The sequence below is a fragment of the Asterias rubens genome, chromosome 12, assembly GCF_902459465.1.
Source record: "Asterias rubens chromosome 12, eAstRub1.3, whole genome shotgun sequence".
NCBI classification, from domain to species: domain Eukaryota; kingdom Metazoa; phylum Echinodermata; class Asteroidea; order Forcipulatida; family Asteriidae; genus Asterias; species Asterias rubens.
Window position 1 is genome coordinate 5,503,722 of NC_047073.1, and position 21,506 is coordinate 5,525,227.

Consider the following 21,506-nt stretch of genomic DNA (forward strand, 5'->3'; position numbering starts at 1 on the left):
CAAAACATAATATTCTTATCCGCGACAGAAACTTCTTCTTCTGTCTTTCACATCATAACATCCACTTCTATTCACTCTTTCAAAACATATCTCAAAACACACCTCATGTCAATAGATCTGTCCTTTTGCATTTAATCTGTTTTTTTTTATTTGTTCTTTGTGATTTTTTTTTTTTTTTTTTTTTGAGTTTTCTTTGTAATAGCGCCCTGAGCACTTTTGTGGGTATGTTTGTTTTTTATAAAACTTTGTTATAATTTTTTAACAACTATCTACTGCCATAAAAGAAATCTACTTGAGACTGTTAAAGCACTGACTACCCACAACGCCCTCTGTGAATTGGACTATATCTTTCTTTTGTTGATAAACCTAGATGCATCAGTTTGCTTGGCGTCCGGCCAAATGTTCAATTGTGTTAAAACAATAAATCATGTTAAGAAAAAATGTGACCAAACTCAACATTTTCTGTAAAGATTTATGGGTTGTGATCGTTGCAACAGAAAGGTGTATTGTGGGTAATGGTGTACAAATTAGTCAGCGGTTCAAAATCTAGTTTTGGTCTGCTTTAGTAAGTCTTCCATTGGGGGTCGTGGCTTGGTGGCCAGGGTGGATTGAATTCTTCGAGGGTCATCATCCCTCATGGCATGAGGTCGTCTCAAAGGGTGCATGTCGTCATGTCGGTTGGTAAGAGCCTTCGCCATTAACGAGGGGATGTAATCGTATGTCTTTGGGACACGAACCCTCTGTGCCCTATACTCGCGAGTCTTTTTAGACCAGCATGCCATATGTCTGTTTGAAAATTGAATGTACAGGCGTTAAAATTATCACTGTCGATGAATTTGCTTTATTTCTTAATATGGATAGGAATATTGAAGTAGATGTTAAATTTGCATCGGGGATAAAGAATATTAATTTTGGTTTTTACCCATACACCGATGTGTGAGTTTGTAAACAATGGTATCATACAGTAAAAATATCTTTGATGCTTATCTTGCTGGACAATTCCTATACGTGTGACCCTACTATTTGTATATATAACCTGCATCAGGAATCTACTGTATGCAGTTTTAAACAACCCCTCACTAGTCAGAGTAAAGGCCCGGTCACACAGGCTCCGATAATGAGAACGAAAACGAGAAAGATAAAAATGCACACCCTCAATTGGTTGAATTGCTCAATGCAGAATAGGCCCACGCTTATTCAACCAATCGGTTGAATTTTTATTTTTCTCGTTTTCATTATTGGGGCCTGTGTGACCAGGTCTTAAGACCCTTTCTCTACGCAAGACACTTGCTTTTCTGTTGTGGTAGCCCTTAGTGGTGATCCCTTTGTCTTTACTTGTTTACACTGTGTCCATATTGCGTTTTTTGTTTGTGCTTGTTTATGCCTCTGACGAAGTTCCAGTCTGGATCAAAAGCCAAGGCCATCATTTCCCATTGTAAAGGCACTGGACACTATTTGGTAATATAAAAACTTACTTGGTAACTAGCAATGGAGAGCTGTTGATAGTATAAAACATTGTGAGAAACGGCTCCCTCTAACTTTTGAGAAGGAAGTGATTTCTCACTAAAATATTTTAATCAAATATGAGACCTCTGCCGAGGTCTCAAATTAATTCAACCATCTGAAAGCACACAACTTGTGCGATAAGATTGTTTTTTTCTTCCATTATTCTCTCACAACTTCGACGACCAATTGAGTTCAAATTTTCACAGGTTTAATTGTTATTTTTTTGCCAAGTGAGAAGACTGGTCTTTGACATTTACTAAAGGTGTCCAGTGCCTTCAAGGGTAAATTACTTGTTGTTCAGTGAATCCAACGCCACAAAATGGCCACTGCCTCTCCTGGTAGTACCACTCTGTGACCACAAGCTTATTTCACAGTTGAATCCTGCACAACTGTTCATCAGAAAACAAATAAAATGGTACTACACTTTACTCACTTGTCTTTTCCATCCGCATCTTTCTTCATAGGTCTGTCCTTGTTATGCATGTAATCCAGAATAGCAAGAAGATTCCTTGCCCGATAGCAAACGTAACTGGAAAATATGTTAACAAGTTTTGTTATTAAACTTTCTCTTTGGGTTGAGATAACTACCAATATTTGTCCGTAACGTGAATACCAAGTTGTCTTTATTTATGAATGGGTATAAATAAAATAATTACATAGTTTCAGCTGCCATAGACTATAAGCATTTCAGTCAGAATCATAAACACACGTAAACTTATCCAATTATTTATGTTATCAGGCATGTCTTTACATTTTTATAGTTGAAATAATATCACTTGGTAATAATCAATGAAATGTAAAATTGTTGCACCCTTCCACCGATGTGAATTAAGCACTGTTTACTCAGTACTTTCCATGAGCTTAGTAGAACAAATACACACCAAGTTACTAGGGTGGGATTCAAACTAAGGTCCTATGCCCTGCTAGAGCAGATGTCTTACCACTAGACCACCGAGCTAGCTCATCAGTGGCTGTGGGATTCAAACCACTGTCCTTTGCCCTGCTAGAGCAGATGTCTTACCACAAGACCACAGAGCTAGCCCAGTGGCTATGGGATTCAAACCAACGTCCTTTGCCCTGCTAGAGCAGATGTCTAACCACTAGACCACCGAGCTAGCCCAGTGGCTATGGGATTCAAACCAACGTCCTTTGCCCTGCTAGAGCAGATGTCTTACCACTAGACCACTGAGCTAGCCAAGTGGCTATGGGATTCAAACCAACGTCCTTTGCCCTGCTAGAGCAGATGTCTTACCACTAGACCACCGAGCTAGCCCAGTGGCTAGGGGATTCAAACCAACGTCCTTTGCCCTGCTAGAGCAGATGTCTTACCACTAGACCACCGAGCTAGCCCAGTGGCTATGGGATTCAAACCAACGTCCTTTGCCCTGCTAGAGCAGATGTCTTACCACTAGACCACCGAGCTAGCCCAGTGGCTATGGGATTCAAACCAACGTCCTTTGCCCTGCTAGAGCAGATGTCTTACCACTAGACCACCGAGCTAGCCCAGTGGCTATGGGATTCAAACCAACGTCCTTTGCCCTGCTAGAGCAGATGTCTTACCACTAGACCACTGAGCTAGCCCAGTGGCTATGGGATTCAAACCAACGTCCTTTGCCCTGCTAGAGCAGATGTCTAACCACTAGACCACCGAGCTAGCCCAGTGGCTATGGGATTCAAACCAACGTCCTTTGCCCTGCTAGAGCAGATGTCTTACCACTAGACCACCGAGCTAGCCCAGTGGCTATGGGATTCAAACCAACGTCCTTTGCCCTGCTAGAGCAGATGTCTTACCACTAGACCACTGAGCTAGCCCAGTGGCTATGGGATTCAAACCACTGTCCTTTGCCCTGCTAGAGCAGATGTCTTACCACTAGACCACCGAGCTAGCCCAGTGGCTATGGGATTCAAACCAACGTCCTTTGCCCTGCTAGAGCAGATGTCTTACCACTAGACCACTGAGCTAGCCCAGTGGCTATGGGATTCAAACCAACGTCCTTTGCCCTGCTAGAGCAGATGTCTAACCACTAGACCACCGAGCTAGCCCAGTGGCTATGGGATTCAAACCAACGTCCTTTGCCCTGCTAGAGCAGATGTCTTACCACTAGACCACCGAGCTAGCCCAGTGGCTATGGGATTCAAACCAACGTCCATTGCCCTGCTAGAGCAGATGTCTTACCACTAGACCACTGAGCTAGCCCAGTGGCTATGGGATTCAAACCACTGTCCTTTGCCCTGCTAGAGCAGATGTCTTACCACTAGACCACCGAGCTAGCCCAGTGGGTATGGGATTCAAACCACCGTCCTTTGCCCTGCTAGAGCAGATGTCTTACCACTAGACCACCGAGCTAGCCCAGTGGCTAGGGGATTCAAACCAACGTCCTTTGCCCTGCTAGAGCAGATGTCTTACCACTAGACCACCGAGCTAGCCCAGTGGCTAGGGGATTCAAACCAACGTCCTTTGCCCTGCTAGAGCAGATGTCTTACCACTAGACCACCGAGCTAGCCCAGTGGCTATGGGATTCAAACCAACGTCCTTTGCCCTGCTAGAGCAGATGTCTTACCACTAGACCACCGAGCTAGCCCAGTGGCTATGGGATTCAAACCAACGTCCTTTGCCCTGCTAGAGCAGATGTCTTACCACTAGACCACCGAGCTAGCCAAGTGGCTATGTGAGACATCTGTTCTAGCGATATAAAGGTCATGGTTTCAAACCCCAACCGAGTAAATTGGTTGCGGATTTTTCGGCAGAACTCAAGAAAGTACTGAGTATCCACAAAAACAATTCATCAAAGTAATGGTGGATATGCAAAAGCATAGACAGACTTACCCGAAGGAAAATCTCTTTGATGCGTACTTTAGTATGAGGCTGTTCAGACACTCAACCTCACCAGTATGTCTGGAAAAAATAATTATAAAATATTCATTAGGATTGCAAGACTTAGACATGGTAACTGAAAAAGCAAGATATGTTGTGTTGAATATGCAATGGCTAGTGACCATTGATCCGTTGAGTTTATGATAACAGATGTCCCAACGCGGTGATGTTAAGTTAACTTCAACATGTGTCTTTGTCCAGTCATTTGTGTCTTCAAACTTAGCAAGTCCAAACAATTATAACTACAACTTGCCAAAACATGTACAAGAAATCACCAGTGAGAATTTGTTACAGGATATAGTTTGAGTCAATGCAAGGGACCGACGGACAGGACCAAGTGTAGGAAAGCCATAGGGAGAAAGCAGACCACCCAGAACAGACTGAAAAAAACCTTTAAAACCGACATGATAATAATAAAAGAGTATTTATATGGCATCTTATGCCAGGCCTCGAGGCGCTTACCACTAAATCAAAAAATATTTTAAAAAGCAACACTAAAAAATGTAAAAAACAACAGTTTAAAAACCACAAAAAGATAACAAGTAAAAGTAAACAAAACCACCAGGAGCAAAACATATGTAATTTCTTTTTTAAAACATAAACCCGAAAAATACTTAAAGTGAGAGGTTACCAGCACCTCGCCGTAACGTCAAGAGCCTAAGCAACTACCATCATAAAAATATTTAAATATTGATGATGATTTATGTCATTTTATATTAATGTATTGTATACATCTATAAGATTTGAAGCATTGCATGGTAAGGTGTCAATATAATTTGGTTTGCGGTAACACCGTGTGTGGTTCCACTTGCCAGGTAGAGTTTGTTCCTAGAGTCTCCTGACGAAGACTAGAGCAAGCTAGTCAAAACGTTGAGACCAGTAGTGCAGTTAATTACGATCCTATTAGCTGAAGTAGTACTTAAAAGCAAGACAGTTCTTTTTAGAACTGAGAAGTCTTCCGAACATCCGATAAATCTCCTCTGCGGTAGTAGAATAAAGAAAGACAGTTCTTTAAAGAACAAACTCTACCTGGCAAGTAGATACACACATGGTGTTACTGCAAACTGAATATAAAATGTATACATCTGGTACTGCAAACCGAATATAAAATGTATACATCTATTTCATACCTGAAATTGATGTAGAAGGGAATATCTTTGATGAACTTTGCATCCGTGACAATGTTTGCTAATGCAACATGTGGTGGAGATCCAGCAACAAGGTACTTCCCACACGGTGGCAGCTCTCCATGATCACAGCGTAAAGAACGGGTCCCTCCTCCCACTGTCCACCCATGCTTGTTGGTCACATGGTGCAGAATTCCACACCACTTTTGCTGCAGTAAATAATAATAATCATATGTATATTTGGTTTGCGGTAACACCATGTGTGTATCTACTTGCCAGGTAGAGTTTGTTCTTAGAGAGCTGTCTTTCTTTATTCAACTATCGCAGAGTAGATTGGATGTTCGGGAGACTTCTCAGTACTGAGAAGAATTATCCTGCTTTTTAACTACTACGGTATAGAAAACTGGCTTGGACTACTACTTTAGCTTATGGAATTGTAATTAACTGCACTACCGCTGAATCAGTTCTTGGATTGGTCTCATATGATAACAAGTTCTTATCAGTGTTGAAGCTATTCCAATTTTATTGGTTGCAACCAAATACAATTTGGTCCATCAAGGCCACGTGGTTCAACAAAATTATTTATTTTTCTTTGCTGAAGTGCAATCTGGGGGAAATCTGTGCTGGGCAGCACAGTGTATTTTGTTTGGGATGCTGGGCAAACATTGTGGGTCCTCCAAAGGCCCACCTGGCACCGCCCACCGTGGCTACAATGCTGGTTTTTATATAGCGCCTCAATGCGCTTTACATTAGTGCCCTGCTCAGTGGGCCAAAATCACTCTGCGTAATCTCTCACAGCTCCCTGTGAGTATACAGCCCTGGGCTGCTGTAGCGCTCCAGTTGCTTTTTCGTACACAATGTCAACCTCTACCCTCCCAGCCCATTAATACCCCTGGTTGAAGAGAAGCAATTATGGTAAGAGCATCTTGCTCAAGAACGAAAGTGTCAGGACTGGGACCTGAACCCACACTTTGATGACTTAACCAATAGAACTTGAACTCTCTTAACCTCTCGACCATGACACCGTGTTGACACATTGTTACAAGTAAATAGTTATTGTCGTGTCATGGCCAAGTGGTTGAGAACACCAAACTCAAGCTCTGGTGTTTCTGATCAGCAGAGTGAGGGTTCGAGCTCCTGTCATGACACTTGAGCAAGCTGTTGCTATGTTCTTCGGATGGGACATTAAGCTGAGGTAGGTCCCTTAAAAGCACTGTACACATTATTGGTTATTGTCAAAGAACAGAGTTCTCACTTCTTGTATCCCATCATAAGCATAAAATAACAAGCCTGTGAAAATTTGGGATCAATCAGTCATCGAAGTTGCGAGAAAATGATGAAAGAAAAAACACCCTTATTGGACGAATTTATGAACTTTCAGATAGGAATAAAATACTTCTAGCTAGAACTCTTTACTTATTTTAGTGAGAAAATACCTCTTTCTCAAAAACTATGTAACTTCAGAGGGAGTCGTTTCCCACAATGTTTTATACTTTCAACAGCTCTCCAATGCTCGTTACCAAGTCAGTTTTTAAGTTAATACTTGTTTTGAGTAATTACCAAATGTGTACCTTCCCTTTAAAACAACATTGGTAAGGCGTGTAAAAGTAACCAGAACCCTTATTGTGGAAGAGTAGTTAACCCCGTTTTTTTTTCTGGTTCACATAGCAAGCAAACTTGTTAACAAGTTTGGTCAGGCTTGCAAGCTACGTTGATTAAAGTACTTTTGAGGCATCTTTGGTTTCATTACCAATAAAAATACTACTAAAAATAATAATACATTTATTCTATGAACCAGTAAAAAATTAAAATAATACTACTAAAAATAATAATACATTATTTCTTTGAACCTTACATTGAAATAATTCTGTATTTCACTTGATTTCAAACAATGGAGGCATGTTAAAAGTCCTACCTTGAACACCTCAGCTGACCCACCACACGTTTTAGCACAGTGCCAAAAATGGTTTGTGATATGGTGTATCCAGTACTTTAGTGGTTTATTGGCTGCCAGAGGGGAAACCTGTAATGCAAGAACCATTGTGGTTTTCAGACCCGTTTGGTTGTGTTGAACCGTTAAATGTTCAATAAATTAATCTGTGACAAAAAGGGGGTTCCAAAATTACGCCGAAAATCCAGAGTGATTATGTCCACACTAAAAAAACTTTTCGTAATATGAGGACAAAAACTGATACATTTTTCCATAACCATATTACTTCAAAGTGAAATTACCCTCTAACCCTAACCCTAACCCTAACCCTAACCTTACACCGGACTACCAAGTAAGTATTTGTTACCATTTATCTTAAAGGTAGTGGACACTATTGGTAATTACTAAAAATAATTAATAATAACAAATTCTTATATAGCGCATTTCACAATAACCGTATCAATGCTCTTTACATTAGTGCCCTGGTCATAGGGCCAATAACATCCCTGTAATGTTTCTCAGCTCCCTTGAGAGTATACAGCCCTGAGCTGCCTGTAAGGCGCTTGTGGCTTTTCATACACAATATCAACCTCTACCCTCGCAGGTACCCATTTATACCCCTGGGTGAAGAGAAGCAATTATAGTAAAGTATCTTGCTCAAGGACACAAGTGTCACGACCGGATTATTAGCATAAAAACTTACTTGGTAACGAGTAATGGAGAGCTGTTGATAGTTTTAAACATTATGAGAAACAGCTCCCTCTGAAGTGACATAGTTTTCGAGAAAGAAGTAATTTTCCACGAATTTGATTTCAAGGTCTCAGAATTAGATTTTGAGGTCTCGAAATTAAGCATCTGAAAGCACACATTTCGTGTGACAAGGGTGTATTTTCTTTCATTTTTATCTGGCAACTTCGACGACCAATTGAGTTCAATTTTCACAGGTTTGGTATTTGATGCATATGTTGAGATACACCACAAGAGAAGACTGGTCTATGACAATTGCCAAAAGTGTCCAGTGTCTTTAAAACTGAAAAGTTGGAAATCCATGAATGAAACTTTCGAGGTATGAATCTATGAATTATGCACATCTTCCAATTCAAAACAAAAAACAAACCTTTGTAATTTTCTTCTCCAGGTTTTTGGCTCCATGCCAGATATCATGCGAGTGCTTAATTTCAGGTAAGGATCCTACAAGGACAGAAAAATAAATGTGTGAGTTTTAAACGAAATAAGATGCAAGTGTGTATACATGTACTTGCACTGAGACTTTCCAACTGTAAGGGCAGTACTGATTGAAGGTGTGGTCATCATGAACATGTAGGAATTTCTGCAGTCAATAGTGAAGTAAAACAAAACAAAATCCCTCCAATAAGAAATAATACTGTTATAGGTTCAATTGGACGTAAATACTTCACACTGTATGCACTGCTAAAGCCACAAAAACAAAATATGGAAACCCGGTTTTCACCAACCCATTTTTCACAGATTCTTTCCTAAAATGTAAAATCAATAACTAAGTCCAGTAATAAACAAACAAAAATTGCATCGATGCAAATTTCCATCTATTTAATTGTTGCAGGACCCAATGTTAAAAACAATATAGGATTCAAACTGCCTCTAGCTAGGGGTATCAGGCAATCTCGGTAGTCTAGTTGGCAAGACACTGCTCTTGAATTGAATTGAAACCCACAGGCTGAGTAATATGCTTGTGTTTTTTTCACAGAGCTCAGGAAAGTTCTGAGTATTCGGTGCTAACACACATCGATGTATATTACGGCTGAAACCAAAATGAATATTCTTTATCCCTGATGCAAGTTTCCATTATACAAGGCAGTGGAGCCTATTGGTAATTACTCATTTTTAATTATTAGCATTAAACCTTACTTGGTAACAATAATTGGGAGAGGTTGATAGCATAAAACATTATGAGAAACGGCTCCCTCTGAAATGACGTAATTTTCGAGAAAGACGTAATTTTCCATGAATTTGATTTCTAGACATCAGAATTAGATTTTGAGGTCTTGAAATAAAGCATTTGAAAGCACACAACCTTGTGTGACAAGGGTGTTTTTCTTTCATTATGATCTCGCAAATTTGATGACCAATTGAGCTAAAATTGTTCCAGGTTTGTTATTTTATGCATATAAGTTGAGATACAACAAGTGAGAAGATTGGTCTTATAGTCAATTACCAATAGTGTCCAGTGTCTTTAAATCTTAAAATCTGATTGCCAAAGTGCATCTGACTGTTGTGAACAATTGTTACTTACGCATTTTTTTTGTGATTACATTGTGTGCATCTGTAACCATCTCTGTAACATCCATGTTGTCTTCCTTCAGGTTCTTCAGACCCTTGAAGAGAGCCCTGGGCTCCATTCGTACGCTCACCATCCCACCTCACGCTTGTCCATAATTTCTACATGGAGAACGTCCTTTGTGTCGTTTTCCATCATTGTGTAAGTCAAATACTGTGCTGAGTGTCCAGGGCTATCATTGCGCCCATCACCTAAGAAAAAATCAAAGGATTTTATAAGATATATGATTTTTTCCCACAGACAAAATTATTTTTTCAAGATAATGACTAATAATATTATTTATTATTACTATACATATTCATGACAGAGAGTCGAGTTCTCATTGGTCCATTCATCATCACGTGCCAGGTATTAATTTTGCTAACTACCAAGCGCGCACATGAGTATTCACGCAAGTGGTAAATGCGCATAACAAGTAATAGTTCCCTGTGAGCTATTCTACTTGTCATGCGCACTACCGGGCGCTATTGACCGTGGCACCATTTTGTATACACGCACGAACAGTTTTCTCTAAGCGACATCCAACACATGAACAAACTTATCATGTGCATTTTGTTTCACAGTAATCATTTTCTCTTGCTCAAAATTCATGTTCCGGTAACTGAATATGTATGAAGTATAGGGAACTAGTTTGTCAACTACCAATACCTTGGGGAGCTAATTATCGACTAGTGACCCTCATCAAACCATGTTATATTTGTATATTATTAATTTGGCAACTTCACACAAAAAAAACAAATAATTATAGGAATAGAGGCTAAAACTCTTAAAAACATTAAATAAGAAAATAACTTCATCTGGAGTGATGTGAGACAAAGGGTACATCTGTAATTTTCTAATCAAATTTGTTTCTGACATAAATGTAAAATGATCATGAACAGCCGCTGTGAAATGAACCCTTTGCCATTGTTTGTTAAGTAGATCAGGGCCTAATTGTGATATACAGTTAGCGCTTAGCACAAAATATTGCTTAGTTCTTACCTAAGCAAAAAATGAGTGTGGCACCAGTTGCAAGAAATTTGGGGCTGGTATAACCAGTTTCTGTTAAGCAAGATATTTATGTGTGGACCAAATTTTTATACAAATTATTCTTACAATATACACACTATGAAAAGTTATTGAACACTGTTGCACACTCTTAGGTACAAAGTTATCTTACCGGCCCAGTAATTTATCTTACCGGCCCGGTAAGTTATCTTACTTGCCAGGTAAGTTATCTTACCAGCCAGTAAAATTATCTTACCGGCCTGGTAAGTTATCTTACCAGCCCGGTAAATTATCTAACCGGCCCGGTAAAGTTGTCTTACTTTGTGCCCGGTAACTTAACAGGGGCCTTTCCTAAACCATTGGCTTGGGCTCCGGCTCAAGCTTGGGCTCCGCGTGCTACGTAAGCAGTGGAAAAGCAGCCATGCTTTTAACCTGACATTTTCATAGCAGCGTTCATTGCATGCAGTGGTCTGAACATCAGCAGACCTTTTAGATAGAAGTCACGTGACAGTATTGTTAAGTTACCGGATTGGTGCGTTCGCATTGGACTTCTTGGACAGAGTACCTCTTAATTTAACATTGTTAAGTTACATGTACCGCGGCTCAAATCGGCCTGTTAAGCTAACAGCATCGAGGTGTCGGTAAGTTACCGACTGTTCGCACTTGGTCTTAATATCAGTAAGTTAACCATTTTAAGTTCAATGTGAACACGGCTTCAGATTCACATAAAATAAGTGTATGCTGATTGATGACAATACCAACAGATAAAAGGTGCTGAGGGACATATAGGCAGTGTTGTAGTCGAGTCACCTGTGTCAAGTCTGAGTCCCGAGTCACTTGGTTCGAGTCCGAGTCCGAGTCACAAGTCACTTGTTAAAATAATTAACTAGTTAGAAAACTTCAACCGGTTCACCTACATGTATATCGGAACACTTGATTGCAAACCAAATGGCAAAAAATAAGAATATGAAATGACAAAATAAAACTCATACAATTTAAATGAAGTTCTGTACCTGCAGTTTAATTTTCATTTCAGGTTTTACAAATACACATCATGTAGTTGTATTCCTTGTCCAAGAATCTCTTCTAAAGATAAAAAAAAAAAATGTTTTTCCTAAAAAAAAAATTATATAGGCCCCCTGATTTATTCATTTCAGTAGAAAAATAGGTATCCAACAAAGTTGAATGGTTTAGAAAAAGAAAACCTTTCTGAAATAAAAATGAAAAAGTGCAAAATTCCTCTAATTACATTCCGGCCATGACGATTGGATCATCAGAATTGTTTAATTTAATACTTAAAACTGAAGGTATGGTTTTTGAAAATAAGTGACTCAAAAGTCACGACTCCTCAGGGACAAGTCCGAGTCATAATGGTCACGTCCGAGTCAGAGTCCAAATCCGAAGTCTTTTGCCGCGATTACTCAAGTCAAGTCTGAGTCACCGAAATTGTGACTCGAGACGGACTAGAGTCCGAGTCCTGGATTCGAGTCATTCAACACTGCTTATAGGAAACTTACCCAGGACTGTCAGTGGTCTTCCTCTATGTTTATCTCTTGCCTGTTGTATTAACATCTCTGCTTTCTCCTCCACAGCTGGGCATACATACTTTTGTTGAATTGCGCTGTGTGTACTGGAATGAATGCTGGCCAAATTCATGAAACGAAACATGCGTTGAACTTTTAAGAAATTGTTTCCTGAAAGAAACAGTGCTGCCGACAGTTGCAGATCACCGATATGAGAACGATGAAAGGTCTCCTGTCCACAGAACCTTGCAATGTGATCCCCTTTGCAAACCTGTAAAATACAAATTCGTAGATGTCCATGCATGGATTTTATTTTTTAAGACACATACATTATTCTTCAATTCAAATAATGTACTCTTTATTTTCTATTGGCTTTTTTTCTAATTTAATCCAAGTTAGTTAAAGCCATTAGACTCTTTCAGTAAACTATATATTGTCCAAAGGCCCACACTTTGTGTATCACCACTTATATAAAATAACAGTAGGTCATCGGTCATCGGAGTCGGGAGAAAATAACGGGAAAACCCACCCTCTGTTTCCGCACGTTTTGCCAGGTCACGACATGTGTTTACTATAATCCGTAATTCTCGATGTCGATAATTGATAATTGGGTAAATGTTTTCTCAAAAAATAAAGCATTTCATGGAATAATATTTCAAAAGAAGTCTTTTACCATTAATTTCTGTAAACCCTTTAAGTTATTTGTAAATCTGTGAACTTTTATTTTTGTTTTTGTTCAGAAAGTGTATAATGGCTTTAACAACCAATGATTTTTAAGTATATTGTTTACTGCATTGAATAAAAAGCGATAGCCCAATAATTTCTATGTGTCAGTTACCTAACAGCTGGCAGGCTGTTCCATTGGGCTATCGTTCTCGGCCAAAATCAGTTTTCATAACAGCTCTTGTATTATATGCCTGTGCTAGCACACACATGTACCAATGTCTGGGTAAAAACTGAAATTAATATTCTTTATCCCTGATGCAAATTTAAAATTAAATTAATATCTATTAGCTCTTGTATTGCTTTAATTTACAGTATGGTTCGTACATATACTCTATAATTTGAATAATTTCAGGTATTTCATTAGCAAAAGAACAATCCAAAGCAAGAATTACTTGATATTTTATTCTTTTTTTGAAATATATGTTATATTTTTAATGACCGTTTTTTGTAAACAGTACGTTTCGGCTTTTAGCCGGTTTATTGCGGTGTTTTTATCAACCATGAATAAATCTTCATTCATAAATACAGTTTCGCTATTCCTATTGGTGGAGAGCGCGTCACGTGGGGGTGTTAAAACCTTTGTTTATAACCGGTTGTGAGCGGAGACTCCGCGCTTGTCTTGATGCAAGACGTTTCTTATTACGGGCGATGCAGGCGCTGTCGGTGAGTTGGCCGCGCTGTGTGTGAAAGGAAAACCAGCGAATATGCACCAAGACTATACGCGCATGCGCACGAACGGAACCGGAAAACACACGCGTACGGACATTGTACATGTACATGTAACATGTATACTGAACATACCATGGAGGTGGAAACATACAGAGCTTAACCTTGCACGGTCGAATTGCCGTGTGATAAAGGCCCTCCCCTTCGGCTCGGGCTTTTATATCACACGGCAATTCGCTATTCCTATTGGTAGAGAGCGCGTCATGTGGGTGTGTATAAACCTTTGTTTATGACCAGTAAAAAGTATTGAAAACATGGGCGTGACACGCGAGCTTGCACCTGTGCTTATAAGACAGTTTCTTCATTCCTATTGGTCGAGAGCAACGGCCGGGACAGTTGTGCCACATCACGTGATACGCGCATAGCATTCCCTTATAAGGAGTTATTTATCCGAGGGCCTTACCATTTCATCTGGAGGGGTGTTGTGTTGAAAAAAATCATTGAACAATTATAATTTTTGCATTTATTTTACTTTTTGAACAAAAAGTGTTGATGTTTTTTGACCGAAAAGGTATTTTCTGAATGGGAATCATAGTGTGTTGAATCGGTTTTCAACTTTTTTGTAAATACAGTTTCGCTATTCCTTTTGGCGGAGAGCGTTTAAATGGTTGATAATGACCAGCTGGTGGTGTTTACAACCGGATGTTTTTTGATACGCTTATCCCACAACCTCGTTCTTAGTGGTGATGGATTTCGCCATGTCATGTTGGCCCATGAATACGAGGATGAATACTACTACTACTACTACGCGCATCTAAAAACTGTTTCTGTCATAAATATCAGAACACGTACTGAGCTCAAGGTCATCGACAAAACTGATAAGTTTTACAGAGTTTCTTACTTTATTATGCCTTTTACCCCAAAAAAGTATTTAAGAATGGGAAATAAAAGAGTAGTGACTCGTTCTTAAACTGCCGCTTTAAACCTTGCAGGGTCGTGGCCGTTTTTTAACGGCAGTTTAAGAACTCGTCGCTACCCTTTTATTCCCTTATTTTGCATCAGTGAATCATTACAGTTACACAGGTACCATGTATGCAAGTCAAGTAATCTTACCCAGCTTATATGTGGTGAAGTCCCTCTCGAAGTTATATCAACATGTACAGGCAGATGACACATTGAACATGATGCACATACTTGAAGTGCCAAGTCCACAAGCCTTGCATGTGAGATGATATAGAACTTGCTTTTTTCAAGCCCAGTGGGGTCCTTCATGACTTTATGGAGTCCATCACGTGTGAAATACTCCATACCAGGCATCTGTCTCCCCGATTCCATGTCGTCATCGCTTTCACAAACTTCTTCTTCACTGTCTTTTTCTGATCCAATATTCATTTTCCTGTATTATCAAATAAAGACACTGGAAACTTTTAGTAATTACTTAAAATAATTGTTTGGAATAAAAACTTACTTGGCAACGAGCAATGAAGAGCTGTTAGAGTAAAACATTGCGAGAAACTAAATAGTTTTTGAGAAAGAGGTAATTTCTTACTCAAATAATCAAAGACTTCAGGACTGAAGCATTTTATTAGGCATCTGAAAGCAAACATAAATATAGTTATCGTGACTTGTTTTACTCATCTCTCAGCAAATAATAAAGGAAAGCTTTCTACCATCATTATCTTTAAACCGTGTGAAGGCGAGTCACACTGCAGGGTTAACGAAAATGATAACGATCATGGCGCATAGATAATGCATTCTATTGGTTGAATTGCTCCACGCAGAATGCAACTCTTTGCGTCGTGATCGTTATGGTTTTCGTTATTGCTGCAGTGTGACTCGAACTTAAGTTTAATGTAAATCTGTTCGAAAGCAAAACAGAAAAGAGCTCACCTTGTTTTATTTGGTGTTAAAAGATTACTTGAACACGCTCCAGGTTTCCATTCAACGTCAGAGTCCATGTCCGGCTCATCTTCTTCGTCATCCAGGTAAATAAAGTCACCTTGCTCTATGTAGTTTGAATCTAAGATACTGAATAAATTCAAGATGAAACAAGTTAAAGGCAGTGGACACTATTGGTAATTACTCAAAATAATTATCAGCGTAAAACCTTACTTGGTAACGAGTAATGGGGGGAGGTTGATGGTAAAAAACATTGTGAGAAACGGCTCCCTCTGAAGTAACGTAATTTTTGAGAAAAAGTAATTTTGATTTTGAATTAAATTTTTAGCACAACTTTGTGTGACAAGGGTGTTTTTTTTCTTTCATTACTATCTTGCAACTTTGACAACCAATTGAGCTCAAATTTTCACAGGTTGTTATTCTTTATTTGATGCATTATGTTGAGATACACCAACTGTCTTTAATATCCCATTTACACTGTTCTTATTATTGCACAGGAAGGAGGACTATCCTCTACTTGAAAAAGACAAGCATTCAGACAATATGCAGTGATATCCTGTACTGGTTTGGTCAATGAAAAGACCGAGGTTAAAGGTCACAAAAGGTCAACATGACACAAGGCTGGTTACAAAGGACACCAGTCTGGCAATACACAAGTTAACAATTATAAACAAAAAGTTAAAAGCACAACAATACTCACAGGTAACATGATTTAGGCCTGCAGATTTTATCTTGATTAGGTTTTAAAGGTCAACAGCAAGCTTGACCAAAGTGTTTGTCAATTAATGATGAGGACAGTTGCAATCCTTGCAGAGGGTAAAATACAATACAAAACTAAGAACTATACACAACACTTACTCAAATTCTTCATCTGTTTCTTCTTCTTCTTCTTCTTCGTCTTCATCAGATGGGATGCATCTGTCAAAATGTGGATTGAATTTATGTAAGAAATATAACTTTGTCAGTAATGACAAGGACAGTTGTAAATTATTACATTTGGTAAAATAAAAAATAAAAAAATTAAAAACCATACCAAAGACTTACTCAAGTTCTTCATTTGTTTCTTCTTTTTCTTCTTCTTCATCAGACGGGACGCATCTGTACAACAAAGGATTGAAATTAAAGAAATATAACTTTGTCAACAACGACAAGGACAGTTGCAAATTACTTTATTTGGTTAAATATTATTTTAAAAATTTAAAACCATGGCAAAAACTTACTCAAGTTCTTCATTTGTTTCTTCTTTTGCTTCTTCGTCAGATTGGATGCATCTGTACAAATGTCACAAATGTGGATTAAAATAATGTAACAAATGTAGCTTTGTCAAAAATGACGAGGACAGCTGCAAATTATTATATTTTGAATTTTTTTTTTTTTAAATTACAAGCCATAGGAAAGACTTGCTCATCAAGTTGTTCATTTGTTTCTTCTCCTTCATCAGATGTGATATTAATAATAATGATAAACCATTCTTATCTAGCTTATTATAGAGGTTCTCCTTGAGCATGGTTAGGTCGGATTGGGATCTCCTTTAGGTCAGGAAACTGCACTCTCTCCCAATGCTTAGCAGCTTATGTATGTGTTTGATACGGGCTCAAAATAAGCCTGGGTAGTAGCCGACAATGAATGAGGCAAAGTCTAATTTAAAAAATAATGTATTGGGAATGCCATTATCCAACAAGCAGCGTGGTAGCATAGTGGTGAGATCTTTGGGGTGGTAATAAAAAATACAGCACCGTCGGGAACTATTTTGAAGTAGAAACAACCATTGGCCTAGGCATTGGCCTAGGTGTATTCGCAGTGGCAGCAATTCAGCAACACTTTTTACTAAGATCAATGCAGTACGTATAGTTGTGAGCACTTACATCCCCCTAGAAATACATAATCTGCACTTAGAATACACAATCTAGGAACCATTACTGTCGGTAGCACTTCTCAGATTCCTATTTTGAGGGATTAAACGTAACTTATCTCTTTCCAATTTTAACCACATCACTAATAAGTGAAATGATTCACAAAATGCTTTATCTAAAGCTGCTGCACTTTAGTGCCAATAATTTGGGTCAATATTTGTGGTATTATAAGGTATATTTAAGGTACAGTACACTGTATACAGACACAAAGTTTGTAGTTTGCAAAACACACAGGCCTTGTCACACAAGGCATGTTTGGCAGGCAACTTGGAGTCAACAAACTGTAGTGCAAGCATTTGGCAGCACATGAATAATCTTTAAAGTCACCTGGAAATATAATTTTTTTTCTTTCAAACATAAGAGTATATGCTTACGAACAATAAAGCAATTTTTTTAGTAATTGTTTGTCACGACTTATATATTTAAAAAATATATTAAGTTGTTTGGGGGCTGACTCCGCCTACCCCTTTTGTGACGTCAATCGAGGCAGACTTTGCCTGCAATGCGTATAGTAAACACACGTGCAAAGTACATGTACATGTACGTCCAAGTCATGAGTTGGTACCATAGAGTTATATATAAGAACTAGAGGGCGCACGAGTGATGCTTCGTGCACAAGCTACGGGACCGCAAGATGACAAGTGCGTCATTCTGCACGCGCATTGAATATGAAATACACGTTTGAGTTTTGTTATTTTTGAATGCTCAGGCGATGCTGTTTGTTCAACTTACAAAATGGCCGCACAAACACATGCTGTGAGATGCCAGTTTTGTCAACTTAGAAAATGTCCGCCTGCACACATGCCGGAGCGCGTATATAGACCAGTGCGCCCTCTAGTTCATATATTTAACTCTATAGTTGGTACATTTCAAAAAGTGTTTTTCTGCATTCAGCAGCAATACACCTGGTCGGCATTGCCGGAAAAAAACAATTTTTTTTTTTTTTGAAACGTACAAACTCACGACTTGGTCCGTACATGTACTTTGCAATTGTGTTTACTCTACGCATTACAGGCAAAGTCTGCCTCGATTAACGTCACGAACAGCGCCCTCGCGGGTCGGGGTCTACTCTTAAATTTGTAAATAACATAAGAACTGATTTTTAAAACCTTAGTTAACTGTTTATTCACATTCCACTCATCAAAACACATATATTAGTGACAAAAGCTTTATTTTGAAAAAATACCACTTCCAGGTGACATTAAACAATGTCTTTAAATACGATTCCCAAGAAGAAAGAAAAAATTCCCAAGAAACATGATTCACATTTGAATGGATTCTCTTCTCTTTGAGATTGACTCACACTGGTTGCCTGTTAATTGCCTGGTGTGACATGGCTTTAAACTTACGCATTAGAATATTCAGAAGTGTCCCCTCGAACATGGTCAGGTCCAACTTCATGAGGTGGTGATGTCAACTTTGGCTGGGGCAGTGGCACAAACGATCGGTCAGCAGATCTACAGTTAAAAAATTATGCTGTTTTATACAAATAAGAAATAGATCCAGTGACCATTGTTAAACTTTGTAACTACGAATGTCAGTCCTGGCTGGGGTCGCGGGCCTGCCCCAGAACTAACCGTTTTCGCCCAGCACTCTGAGACAAAATACATGGACATTTTACACTGTGCTGCAAAAAATCATTCAACCGATAGTGACAAATGGGCACGATCAACCCATACTATAATGACAAACTTCGGAAAAAGGAGTACAGCACCCCAGTTCTGGGTCTAATTTACAGTTAGATTTTACAGTGACACATGGAAATGACTAATTTGATGCAGCAATATTTTATTATTCAATTGTTTTTTCTTAATTAAATAAATCTGTAGTGTTAATAAATACTAAAAATGAGTAGAGAACTTTTACAAATTCTACTATCTTCCAGTACGCGCTAATCCACCAATCAAATGCTCGAACTACTAGGGGGATAAAAACATACTACTTCCTCTGTTTTTATTACACAGTGCGTTGTGTGAATGTCAATGCTTCTCCATATACGGACAAAGCAAAAAAGACATTCTAAATTTAGTGTGTGTGCATGCTGTTTGCCGCGAAATAACGATCTGAAATTGTAAACTTTGCGCGTTGCACGTGAGACTGGAGGATAAATTCCTTATAACGCGCACTCGTGGAATTCGAGTAAACAAAGCGGGTCTGCGTCCCATATCCAACTCAACCTTCGGCCTCATTGAATATGGGACGCAGAAGCGCTATGATTTTCCGTATTCCACTCCTGCTTGTGTGATAACATAATAGTTAATGCTCTTACTTACTCTTTAATTTAGTAATGCCCAAAATCACAATGTAGTTTATAATTTATTTTAAAAATGCACCATGTTCTTTCTAAAATCTAAGTTAATTTAAAGAAAGTGGACACTATTGGTTATTGTCAAAGACCAGTCTACCCCTCGCTGTATCTCAATATATGCATAAAATAACAAACCTGTGAACATTTCAGCTCAATCATTAATTATCAAAGTCGCGAGATAATAATGAAAGAAAAAACACCATTGTCACACAAAGTTGTGTGCCTTCTGATGCTTGATTTCGAGACCTCATTTCGAGGTCTCGAAATCAAATTTGTTGAAAATTAATTCTTTCTCAAAAACTACGTTACTTCAGAGGGAGCTTATCACAATGGTTATACATGTATTATATAACTGACATACAGATCCTTGTCATTTGATAGGTGGAACTTACTTCAGTGACATTCACCATTACTCCTATCGGCACCGGCGATCATAAAGACTTATTCGCCCATGGGGAATAGCATTTCCCATTCAACAGTTAGGATCATCCTTGTTGCCAATGTTTTTGAGCAGTACAGCGCCACTGCTAAAACAAAGGTGCACCTGTGCAAAAGGTTGTAATCTGATTTGTGCATTGTTGCTGAGACTACGCAACGCTATATGATTTTTGGTGGTCAGTAATTTGTGTGATTTGTCATAATGTTATACCTTTAAAATTAAAGTACATCAAATGACAAGGATCTATGTCAGTTATATAATACAAATATTGAGTGGCTTTAATTCGTGGAATGGAAGGAATATTTATTGCTCGGTAAAATTTGGACTGTTCCTCGTGAAATGGAACAGTGAAAATTTTACCTTGGATTCCTCCAATTCCACTCTGAGCCACTCAATGTTTATATATAATATAATCAACCTCTCCCCATTACTTGTTACCTAAAAAGTTGTTACGCTAAAAACTATTTTGAGTTATTACCAACAGTGTCCACTGCCTGTAATTAAATCAAGTTTCATCTCCACCTATATCTATCTGCCTAGCGTAGAAGTAGTACTTAGTAACAGGGGCGCTGTACTCCTTTGTTCGAAATTTTGACATTCTCTGTCGTACTAGTTCGAGCGAGAATGTCAAAATTTCGAAAAAAAGGAGTAAACAGCGCCCCGGTACTGGGCCATGGTCTAAGTAGTACTACAGTACCAAGTTACCTCCCTTTATTTAAAAAAGGTTACCCACACGTCGAGTCAAGTTGTCGACATTAATATTAATCATTTATTGTTAATATTAATACTAAAATAGAGAATGAGATTTCTGACCTACCCACAAAACCACCACTATGACAACAACACTCCCTTCGCCCAGCGTTCTGCCTGTCCTACGACTACACTGTCACTTCTTGGTAAAACAAAACAAAAAATATTCGTTCAGGAGACTCGTTATAATAACTCACTTCTGCATCTGTGTGTGCGTATTCAGCAGCAATGTCGCCAACTCAGCGTTCGAGAGACGCCCTAGCTGCATTGCCTTTAATCGCCAGAGCTGAAACACTGACACCGGCAGTTTCATGTTGCAAGTAAGTAGTTTTTGGCGCTCTCTGTATCTGACATCTGCCTCTTTTTTTGATCGTTTTCGTTCATCTTCTGTCAGTAATGGCCTCCCAAGTCTCCGCTTGAGCTCCCTATCAACCGTTGACTCCATTATTAGGTCTATTTGACACAACGTCAATGAAAACAACACTTTGATTATTAGCGCGAGCACGACCAAAGATGGCACGACGTGCACACACACCAACA

The 21,506-nt window shown here is 38.8% G+C and overlaps 1 pseudogene; it reads right to left on the reverse strand.

Annotated features, from left to right (window-relative positions):
* Positions 1 to 210: 210 nt before the first annotated feature.
* On the reverse strand, positions 211 to 21,493 carry LOC117297809 (annotated as a pseudogene).
* Between the last annotated feature and the right edge of the window lie 13 nt (positions 21,494 to 21,506).